This window comes from Mytilus californianus, unplaced genomic scaffold (assembly GCF_021869535.1).
Source record: "Mytilus californianus isolate M0D057914Y unplaced genomic scaffold, xbMytCali1.0.p SCAF_10, whole genome shotgun sequence".
Lineage (NCBI taxonomy): Eukaryota > Metazoa > Mollusca > Bivalvia > Mytilida > Mytilidae > Mytilus > Mytilus californianus.
Window position 1 is genome coordinate 63752259 of NW_026262582.1, and position 10576 is coordinate 63762834.

Sequence of the window (10576 nt, forward strand, 5' to 3'; positions counted from 1 at the left end):
AAATAGAAGAAAAAAGCAAACAAATATCAATGTGAAGCAGCCTATGTTATGTCCTTCTGCAGATATTTCATTTACATATAGATGAAAAATGGTTACGTTCAACAAAACAGGTTAATTTTCATATGAAAAAGGGTTTGGAAAACAAGCGATGATATCATGTTACATTTGTTATGTTACAGAAACGTTGTCACGTGGAGAAGACATCTTGTATAACATACAGAATGTGACACTCGTCTTAATAGAACATAAAAGGATATATGGTGCCCATCTATTACATTAAATCAGTACATTCACGGAAAAAGACACATAAAAAGCAAAAGAACAGCGCTTTTATTTCTGTTCTTAATATCAAAGGCCTTCAACATGGAGCAAACAAACGCTCACCTCACTGCAATTGTAAAACGTACCATAACACTGGCTTGAGTGGAATTCTTAGGAAATTTAGATATATGTTGTAAGATGTAACATCACAATATCGGGCCTGTATTATCTTTAAACTTTATGTAAAGATAATGTACATTCACTAAATCATTCGAAGTTAAGTAATACTGGATTGTCTGAAGAGCTACTTAACAATGATACTATACAACATTCAAATTTCCGGAGTGCTTAGCTGGTAATACCTTCGGCAACAAAAAGTAACCAGCAGTTTCATCAACACAGTGGTTGTAAGAACTAGTGAAGCATATATGTACCCGGCTCCTAAATTTATTACACCTGCCTTATGTCCATATCAGAAAATTCAGTGGCGCTTCAATCTAAACAGTGCGAAGGACAAATGATATACGAAGTTGTAAATCAGAAAAAAACAAGAAATTCACAAAAGTAACCCCAAAACTTGGAATAGAAAAATCCTAGGATTTTTGGTAATTCTACATTGTATAAACTGTAAATTTGAATTAAACGTTTACAAAAGGAACATATCAATGACATGGATAACTTCGGGACGAAAAGTCAAACAGTAGTTCATAGACCTTAATATTGTAAAAACAGTACTTTTAGAGACCGGAATTTTTGTAAAATATCTACACGAATGTATATTAAAAAAATACATAACAAATAGACAAACCACACAACCCCCGTTTAATAGATATATTTGTTATTCATCCAAACATGGCAATGGATAATATACCGTTTGTGCAATTATTTTAAACTGTAGTTAGTCTTAATAAATTGGTTTGTATTCTTACCAAATCATAGCTTTGCTATAAAATATAAACTATGGATGCAAGTTTATTACCTATAAACTACTTATAACATTGAAACATTAAACTTAATTTATATGAACATTAACAAAACAACAAAGACACATATAATTGAATATAGCCAGTATAAAACCAGGCATCGGCACACAGTTGTAAAACCTTGATGTGATACATTTTAAAAAAATTGCTACATTGTTTGTACTGAGAGAAAATCAGCTAACGTTAGCATTTTGAGTGTAAAATTTGTTTTATCTTCAATAATCTCTATCGTTATTTTATTTGGCAAAATATAAAACACCTTCAGTACTGTTGCTGTCGCTCAGATTGTATATAGATAAAGCAAACATATTTCTACGTTCAAAACAACAAGAGGAATTTGTTTCTTTTCTTTTCCAAATGCCCGACTAGGCATTTTTTTTTTATATGAATATCATCTACAAAATATGTTTATTGTACAGCAACATTATAATTTGCACAGAAAATATCAGAAAGTAAGTATGCATTATTATTCTAACGAAAGTAACATTTTAGGTACAATAGAAAATTACGGTACTTCGACTGAACATCTTTGGACAATAAAAATATTTTACGTAAAATGTATTCAAACCTGATGGTTTTCACTCGGAATTACAAAATTACTTGCCAAAAGGGAATACTTTTCATGCAAACTTAAATCATTTATTATCTTATTTGTATAAATTATGGTCACCATATATACAACAAACTGTGCTGATTGATTGTTGCATGTACAGCCAATGGTGATTTAATCTCATGTTGTTTCAATGTTGACGGCGTTTTAGAAGAAAACAAAATCCTGTGGCAATACAAAAAGTTACAAAATAATATGAATTTATATATTACTGTATATTACTGTATTTTACTGTATACCACAAATCGTTTTGTGCTTGTTCTCTTATTTATTTCACGTTTTTGTAATAAAGGATAAGTAAATAATGCAAATAATGAAATTAACTATATTTGGAGAGCAAAATACACTTTTGATGTTTTGGATAAACAACGTGCTTTTGATGGCCATTTCAATTTGGTCGACAGTTATGTTTTGTCGATTCTGTAAACTAGTCTACCAATAACAATGAATAATTTTATCATCTAGAAATTCTCTTTTTTAATTAAATGATCGTTACTAAAATCTGGTTGAAGATTTATTTGCTGCAGCTCATATTACAGTGTAGTAATCCTTTTTGTAAGGAAAAAGGGAAATATGCTAGATATACTTACTGGATATGTGATGAAATTATTGTATAGTTTGTTCTTCATGTTCTTATGGTGTACTGTTACACCTCTGTCTCAGGTATGGGGGAGGGTTCTGCGCCATCAACGATGTTTAACCCCGCCATATTTAAGTATGTGCCTGTCTTAAGTCAAGAGTTTGAAGTTCAGTGGTTGTCATTTGTGTTATGGTATAATGTATGCCTCTGTGTTTCTGTATACCAAAGGTTTTTTTTCAGAATAGTATCATTAATCACATTATGTACTAGTGACCCCATTGATATTGTATCAGGTCTCTAGCACACTATGTAACGAATTTATCTTACCGACTATCTTGACATGTGGTATTTAGACTAAGGTATGTGGGAGGGTTTTGCGCCATCAAATATGTTTAATCACGCCACATTTAAGTGTGTGCCTGTCTAAAGTGAAGAGCTCGAAGGTCAGTGGTTGTCATTTGTGTTATGATATAATGTATGCCTCTGTGTGTCTGCATACCAAAGATTTTTTAAGAATAGTATCATTAATCACATAGTGTGCTAGTGACCCCATATGCATTGTATCAGGTCTCTAGCACACTATGTAACGAATTTATCTTACCGACTATCTTTACATGTGGTATTTAGACTAGTGGCCTATCAAAGTGATCAAGTCTTTAATAACGTTTGGATTAAGAACCCTACTCCCATTGATCTATACAAAAATAAATGACAACAATAACAACTTGTATGATTTAAATATATCTTATGAAATTTTTTCAATCGTTCATCATCAATTTCTTCGTCTGTTGAAACATTTAAGTTTTTACCTCAACACTGTGTTGTTTTTATAAAGGGACGTAACACGACTACTAACCGTGTATTGAAATAAGCCCAACTCACTAACCAAATATGGAATATTCTCGGTCTTCGCGCGGTTGCATTCAATCATTCATATTCCTAGAAATGTATAGGAGGATAGATAAATATTTACATAGGGTAATAGGATGCATGTCTGTCATATTCGTTTTTAGTTAATTGTTTTGTTATAATTTAGGCCGTTACTTTTGTCAATTGAATTGATTTATATTTGTCATGTTGGAGCTTTTAAGACCTACCATAACGGTAAAGGTTTTTCTCATCAGTTAAGGCGTTACGATTGCTTATATCTGCTAACATCAACTTCATTTCAACTTTGTCGGATAGTTGTGTAAATAGCAATCATATGAAATATCTGCAACTATCCGGAAGAAGTCGGATACTCACGTGAAGTGTTTGCAGTTTATCGTACTTCTCGTTTAAAAAAACACATCATAAGAGTCAACAGTTATGAAATTTTATTACAGAAATTGTATATTGTATTGTGTGATAAAAATGAAGAAAAAACGGTTAAAAATGTATAATTCAAAAATTCATCTAATCGTCTGTAGTATAATGGCTATTACCACACACAAAATATATTTCGAGTTGATTTATATCTTAATCTTCTACCAATTCTCAAATGACAATTTTAATGATAAAATAAAATTTGGAATTGCACTAACATTCTTTTTACATTTTTTTACTATAAATTAAATTATTCAATCTTGTAAGATATACGTAAGAAGTTTCTTCAAATTTTTAACAATTGAATACCATTCCCATGTGACTAATTGACCTTGTTTACGTTAATAAAACTTTTAAGTACAACCCACAACAAAACTTTTCCGTTGATAAATAGTAGACTATTTGTAATTTTAGATTTTGTAGGGTTTTAAATAACCTATATATCCATTTAGAAATTTCCTAATAATACCACAATACAACTGGAATGTGAAACCTTGAACAGATATTATCACTTTCTTATAGAAATTCCCCACTATCATCATACCTTCTAAGTAACTTTCTAGTGCTAAATACGCCGAAATGTACTTGCATATATGTCACAATTGAAAATTGACGTTTATCTGTGCACACCTCGTTGAATATGTATCTTAAGAAACATAAAACAGTACATATTGCTCTTTGTAATAAAGTTTGGATATTGATAGGTAAATAAGAAACTCCAGTTTGTATGTTTCTAGTTTCATAAACAAAAAAGTACATTTAATTATGGATATTATATGAATAAATTTCATTTTTGACGATGCCTATTTTACATACATTTGAAACATCCATCTGCCATCTATTTCCTGATCTGAGAAACATTTACGTCCGTATAGCGTTTCTCATTACGAAAGTAAAAGGTACCTTTAATCTAAGCTTTCCACGGGTGATAGTTAGATATTTGGAACAATGTAGATTTCGATTTTCCTTGTGCACACTTGTACTTACATATGCGTAAAATATAAACAGCCCGTTACTTGTAACACACAGCAAAAGTTATCATTATTATAACTCCTATTTAAAGTTTCAAAAATGGCCAACATGTTGATTGACAAATAATTCAAAAAGCTTTATGTTTAGGTATTTAAATCACGATTATTTCAACTCGTTTACATGTTGATGACTTCAGTGTTTGTTTCTTTCAAATATTACAGTGTAACGAATTTTAATGGTGAAGTTGAAATCATCCCTACGGACGCCATCACGAGTTGGTTGACTGTTATGGAATATCCTCTTCACAGATGATATTGAATATGTTCCTTATGTCGTGACTACAATCCCTTTACATTTTCACGAATGTGACCTACCGAATTAGACTATTTACAGGGTTTGTAATAACATGAGCAACACGACGGGTGCCATATGTGGAGCAGGATCTGCTTACCCTTCCGAAGCACCTGAGATTATCCCCAGTTTTAAGTGGGGTTCGTGTTGCTTAGTTTTTAGTTTTCTATGTTGTGTCTTGTGTACTAATATTTGTCTGTTTGTCTTTTTATTTTTTAGCCATGGCGTTGTCTGTTTATTTTCGATCTACAAATAGGTGCGGTCCTAACCTGTACAAAAGTTAACTTGGAGCAGACTTGATGACTGCTTTCTAAGTTAACTTGAGAAATTTTAAGCAGACAAGCAAGTTAACTTCGTCGTTGGCAGACCAGACCTATAGTCTTTTTTCTAGGACTGCTGCAGACCTATTGACAGGTCTGCTCCAGACCAGACCTGTGGACAAGTCTGCTTTTGACCAGTCCTGAGGACAGGTCTGCCCCAGACCAGACATATGGACAGGTCTGCTCCTGACCAGACCTGTAGACAGGTCTGCTTTTAACCGGTCTTGTGGACATGCTTGCTACTGACCAGACCTGTGTACAAGTCTGCTATTGACCAGACCTAATGACAAGTCTGTTTATGACAGATTACCGTGTTTAAGACTTTTCATATCAGACTTGAATTTTAAATATGTAAACAATAATTGCATTGTTCTTTTTTCCCAGTGGGCCTATATCATGTATATTGCAAATTTGTATTCGTTAGACTCTATAGATATTAATATACACATTAAAAAAAAAAATCCTTTTTTCATTCCATATATTCTTATATCATATATCAAACAATGGCTATAAACTCACATACAGCTATCATAAAAGAAATGAAAGTTTGTTTTTTTTTAATTAGAAGGTGGATAGAAAGGTTATCCAACGCATCGGAACAATGTTCTTATATTATGGGACTTCAACATCATTGTCGACGTTGCTTCGTTCCCAATTTTTTTACAGTCTCTTCCTTAGTTTTACTTTATGCATTACATGGAGATTTAATCGTAATTCACCTTGTTTGCATTGGATTTACGATTCTGTTTTCGACAAAATATTCTAACGAAAATTGAACAGTGTCCAGATGCATAAGGTGTTGTATAAATATGAACAATCTCGTCAATTTCGTCAGATTTGTATTTGCCGATTATATTAAAATGATATATGGGACGTCCGAAAAATATACTCGTTGTGCACATGATTGAAATAGTTGCCAACAAAATCAATCAACCGACATAATATATTAACAGTATACTATTCCCAGAAGAGAACCTCATATACTTTTTATAATAAATAAATTCAGACATGTCAGTGTTGGTACTTGGATGATGCGGTCAAATAGTTTTGTTATACACACCATCTTGAACTACTTACTTTAGTGACGGTTCAATATTATGAATACAGAGATGAAATGCTGACACTCTAAATTAAGGCGGAAAAAAATTTTCACTCATTTTTTTCCAATATTGCTTTCATTTGAATTATACAATCCATCCTGACATCAAAAATATTGCTGATTTGCTATGCAGCTATATATCTTTACATAATAAAGTGCAAATATGGTCAGTTTAGGTTGATGCTGTCAAATAATTTTGTTATAGGAATCAGCCTGAGGTATCAAAACTACTGAAAATTTGTTACGAATCAATATTTTGAATAAAAGGAGGACATGCTGACACCCTAAATTTATGCAGACAAAATTTTGTAGTTATTGTGTTCCAATATTGCTGTCATTTGTATTATACCTTTAATGTTGACATAAAAATATTGCTGATTTACTATGCGGCTATATAGATTTACAAAATAAAGTGCATCTATGGTCACTTTTGGTTGATGCGGTCAAATATTTTTGTTATAGGAGTCAGCCTGAGGTATTAAAAGTACTGAAAATATGTTACGTATCAATATATTGAAAAAAGGAGGACATGCTTGCACTCTAAATTTATGTTGACAAATGTTTGTAGTTATTGTGTTCCAATATTGCTGTCATTTGTATTACACATTCAATCCTGACAAAAAAATATTGCTGATTTACTATGCGGCTATATAGATTTACATAATAAAGTGCAAATATGGTCAGTTTAGGTTGATGCGGTCAAAAAATGTTGATGTACAAGTCAGCCTGAGGTATCAAAACTATTGAAATTTTATTACGTATTAATACATTGAATAAAAGGAGGAAATTCTAGCACCCTTAATTAATGCGGACAAAATTTTGTAGTTATTGTGTTCCAATATTGCTGTCATTTGTATAATACATTTAATCCTGACATCAAAATATTGCTGATTTACTATGCGGCTATATAGATATACAAAATAAAGTGCAATTATGGTCAGTTTTGGTTGATACGGTCAAAAAAATTGTTTTAGGAGTCAGCCTGAGGTACCAAAACTACTGAAATTTTGTTGCGAGACAATATGTTGAATAAAAAGAGGACATGCTGGCACTCTGAATTTATGCGGACAAGTGTTTGTAGTTATTGTGTTCCAATATTGCTGTCATTTGTATTATACATTAAACCTGACATAAAAATATTGCTGATTTGCTATGCGGCTATATCATGTATATAGATTTACAAAATAAAGTGCAAATATGGTCACTTTTGTTTGATGCGGTCAAATATTTTTGTTATAGGAGTCAGCCTGTGGTATCAAAAATACTGAAATTTTGTTACGTATCAATATATTGAAAAAAGGAGGACATGCTGGCACCCTGAATTTATGCGGACAAATATTTGTAGATATTGTGTTCCAATATTGCTGTCATTTGAATTATACATTCATTCCTGACATCAATATATTGCTGATTTACTATGCGGTTATATCATGTATATAGATTTACAAAATAAAGTGCAAATATGGTCACTTTTGGTTGATGCGGTCAAATATGTTTGTTATATGAGTCAGCCTGAGGTATCAAAAGTACTGAAATTTTGTTACGTATCAATATATGGAAAAAATGAGGACTTGCTGGCAATCTAAATGTATGCTGACAAACTTTTGTAGTTATTGTGTTCCAATATTGCTGTCATTTGTATTATACCTTTAATGTTGACATAAAAATATTGCTGATTTACTATGAGTCTTTATCGATTTACAAAATAAAGTCCAAATATGGTCACTTTTGATTGATGCGGTCAAATATTTTTGTTATAGGAGTCAGACTGATGTATCAAATGTACTGACATTTTTTTAACGTATCAATATATTGAAAAAGGAGGACATGCTGGCACTCTTAATTTATGCGGACAAATTTTTGTATTCATTGTGTTCCAATATTACTGTCATTTTGTCTTAGATATTCTATCCTGACATGAAAATAGTGTTGATTTACTATGCGGCTATATAGATTTACAAAATAAAGTGCAAATATGGTCAATTTTGGTTTATGCAATCAAATTATTTTGCTATACAAGTCAGCCTGAGGTATCAAAACTACTGAAATTTTGTAACATATCAATATATTGAACAAAAGGAGGACATGCTGGCACCCTAAATTTATGCGGACACAATTCTGTAGTTATTGTGCTCCAATATTGCTGTCATTTGTATTATAAATTTGATTCTGACGTAAAAATCTTGCTGATCTACTATGCGGCTATATAGATTTACAAAATAAAGTGCAAATATGGTCACTTTTGGTTGATGCGGTCAAATATTTTTGTTATAGAAGTCAATCTGAGGTATCAAAACTACTGAAATTTTGATGCGAGACAAAATTTTGTAGTCATTGTGTTCCAATATTGCTGTCATTTGTTAAGATTTAAATGATAAAGTACAATTACGGTAAGTTTTGGTTGATGCGGTCAAATAATTTTGTCGTACGAGTCAGCCTGCGGTATCAAAACTAATGATTTTTTTATATGTATCAATATATTAAACAAAAGAAGGACATGCTGGCACTCTATATTTATGCGGACAAAATTTTCTAGTTATTGTGTTCCAATATTGCTGTCATTTTGTTTGAGATATTGTATCCTGACATAAAAATAATGCTGATATACTATGCGGCTGTATAGATTTACATAATAAAGTGCAAATATGGTTTATACGATTTAAAGAATTTGATATGTATTGGAATATATATCCAATGCCAGTTAGCATTGTAACCAATATCTGTTTTTTAATTTATAGAAAGGCAGTCACGGAAAAATTTGTTTAACATGCAAAGATTTATGCGTACTTTATTTACAAATATATGTATTTAATCGTGTTTTTATCACGGAAGTATTAATTTTACTTTATTTTTATATATTCATACCAAGAAACAAAGACATTAAACAATATTTTTTTTAAAAATCGATGTAGAGTGGTCCTGGTTACAAGTTAACTGGTTCGATCGGAGTAGTCAACATCCAAGTTTACTTATGTTAACTTTTGGCAGGACTGGTTTCGAAGTTAACTTTTCGGCAGACATAAAAAACAGTCCTAGGACCAAGTCCGCTTTTCAAGTTAACTAGATTGTGGTCCTAGGACTGGTCAGAGCAGTCCTAAATCCCGTCACAGGTTAACTTACTGTTAAATGACTGGTTATCAAGTTAACTAGCTGTACAGGTTAGGACCACACCCATCTGTATGAGTTTGAATGTCCCTCTTGTATCTTTCGCTCCTTTTTTAAACTGTGAATAATATTTCAAATTGCTTTCAATGGCTGGAAAGATACTTAAAAGAACAGTTTTATAATCAGAAAGAATTGACATTAGTTTTGTAAAACAGTACAAGTAAACATTCCGTGACAAAATTATATCTAAAAAATATATATCAAGGTTATGTCATAACAAAATGAAATATCGGACTAGGAATTAATCCGAATTTTGTTAAAATTTAGACAATAGAAAAATAAATCCAACGAAGAATAATTCTCCTCATGATACTAAAGTTCTTCAATACAATCTGATTAGAGCAACTTAATGTTCATTCTGGGTCCGTTATAACCTCTTTTAAAAGTTTTCTATGTTGTTTCTTGTGTACTATTATTTGTCTGTTTGTGTTTTTTTTTCTTTTTTAGCCATGGCGTTGTCAGTTAATTTTCGATCTATAAGTTTGAATGTCCCTCTCGTGTCGTTTGCCCCTCTCTTAAAAACTTTAGGAAAACTATTTAAGAACAGTTTGCAGAACAGTTCTGCTGAAATCTTTAAAACAGTTTCTGACAGAAGTCAATCTTTCTTATACAGATTTGGAATTTTTTAGATATAAGAAGATGTGGTATGAGTGCCAATGAGACAACTCTCCATCCAAGTCACAATTTATAAAAGTAAACCATTATAGGTCAAAGTACGGTCTTCAACCCGGAGCCTTGGTTGAAACCGAACAGGAAGTTATAAAGGGTCCTAAAAATTACTAGTGTAAACAACCCATAATTGAAAAATATTAGGGCATACACCACAAGCACGGGGACACATTCTACTGCATCCACACAGCATTATTTTTAAAGACACGTACATGTTTACCTATTTAATTTTGAAATTCGTTTTAATCAAGTCAGCGTTTT